This window comes from Abrus precatorius, unplaced genomic scaffold (genome assembly GCF_003935025.1).
Source record: "Abrus precatorius isolate BTA unplaced genomic scaffold, Abrus_2018 Scaffold2, whole genome shotgun sequence".
Taxonomy (NCBI): Eukaryota; Viridiplantae; Streptophyta; class Magnoliopsida; order Fabales; family Fabaceae; genus Abrus; species Abrus precatorius.
This window is the reverse complement of record NW_020874362.1, coordinates 18,438,495-18,440,501: the sequence shown is the minus strand read 5'-3', so window position 1 is coordinate 18,440,501 and position 2,007 is coordinate 18,438,495. Positions and strand designations below refer to the sequence as shown.

Sequence of the window (2,007 nt, the reverse complement as noted above, 5' to 3'; positions counted from 1 at the left end):
TATGATTATGATTATATTTATCACCCTATTATATGATTGAACATTGATGATGCTGAATGTTGATAGATGGATTGAATTGTGACTATGACGCCGCCTTCCTTGGGGTATGGCTATTGAATAATGTTTGTGTTTGGAGAACTCACCACTCTATTTGTGTTGTCTTGTATTGCTCTTCTTTTATATATATAGATAGACAGGAACAAGGTAAAGGTGTGGGTCCTTCCTTTTGAGGAGGATATGTGGGTGTTCGACTCTGCGGCTCAGCAGAGTATTTTCTGCGGATTCGCACGAGTGATTCATAGATTGGAGAGTGGAGGTTCGTGGATCACCCAGTATACTGCCAACACCCCTGTTGAGATTGTTTTTTCTGTCCCTCCTGGTGACACTCAGTTACCTTATCCTGCTTTGTTTGCTTCCCCGACACCTATGTTGATTGACCCCCGTACTCCTACTGCTAGACCAGCCCCTGCGCCTATGCCATTTCCTTTTATGACTCCTACTTCCCCACCTGTGCCAATGGAGAGGGATATCCATGTGGTGGAATCCTCCATTAGGTATACTACTATGCCATCTTATAGGCACCCTGCATACCCATCTACCTTTGTTCCACCTACTACTACTCGTTCACCTCCTCGCACAACTGGAATGATGGAGGAGAATGGTGGAGGTCATAACGTGACTACTTCCTCTAGCTCTGCTTCCCCGACATCTTCTGAAGCGTCTGATCCCATCGAGGATTACTCGCCTTATTATTGATGTCTGTTTATTTATTTATGTATTAGGGGAACTGCTCTTAGGAAGTTGGTCTATTTATGTTATGTTGTATTTGGATTATGTTGACCGTTTTGTTTATTAAGTACTTGACTATTTCGCTGAATTGAAGTTTAATATATTTGGATGTTTTCAGATGTTGAGCTGTGATGATCTGATATTGCTATACTATTGAAATTGAGTTATGGAATGATGAGATTAGGAAGTTATATGCATGTTAACTCTCTCTCAGAGAAAGGGGATTATACTTGTAAACTCTATGAAGGAAGAAAAAAAAATATTACCAGATTTTGGTGTTTTCTGAACTGTCAGGTTATAAAGTTGGTATTAGAGTTTTTTGTGACTTTGGGTCACTACAGATAGCTGTTCATTGCCATTTCTTCAAACAGTTCTTGTGCAGCCCTTGGTGTCTTGCTATTCAAAGTGCCCCGAGCTGTAGCATCTATCATTTGTCTTGTGGCTGGGTCAACCCATTGTAGAAGGTTTGCACTTGAAGCCAGTCTGGAATCCTATGATGTGGGCACTTCCGTAGCAATTCCTTAAACCTCTCCCATGTATCATATGAAGTCTCTGACTCCAACTGGTAAAAGGAAGAGATATCATTCCTCATCTTGGCAGTTTTTGTGGGAGGGAAATACTTTGCTAAGAACTTTCTGCCATGGCCTCCCATGAAGTGATAGATACTCACGGGAGAGAGTTCAACCACTGTTTTTCTCTGCTCATGAGAGAGAATGGAAATAGCCTCAAGCAGATTGCATCATCAGTAGCTCCATTAATCTTGAAAGTATCACAAATCTCCAGAAAATTTGCAATGTGAGCATTGGGGTCTTTGATGAATCCATATTTTTACTAATATTTTAGTGTATTTCTAACCCATTTGATAAGGAAAATATATAAGAAAAGCAAAAAAATTCAGAAAAATAGAATGATTGAAAGTTTTCTTTTAATATGTAATTATTTTAGCATTTGTGGAATTTATGCTTAGATCTTAAGAAATTAATCTTGTTTTTGTAGGAATAATCTGAGCAAAAGTCATGGAAATGGAAGATCAATGGAAAGAAAGAGGAAGAATAGCAATTCTGGACTCCGAAACACAAGAACAATGGAATACAAGTTGGGTGTGATCACTATTGTCAGTGAAAGTGATCACTCCAGACATCAAAGAGGAATACACACTAGGCGTTAACACTTTTACCAGTGAAAGTGATCATTCCAGAGCTTAAAAGAGAAAGGGAG

General features: G+C 39.3%; 1 non-coding gene across 1 annotated transcript; it reads left to right on the top strand.

Moving 5' to 3' along the window:
• The first annotated feature begins 1,277 nt into the window (after positions 1-1,277).
• Positions 1,278-1,384, top strand: LOC113860300. Its single transcript, XR_003503755.1, has one exon. It is a non-coding gene; the product is annotated as a small nucleolar RNA R71 (small nucleolar RNA).
• Positions 1,385-2,007: the final 623 nt, after the last annotated feature.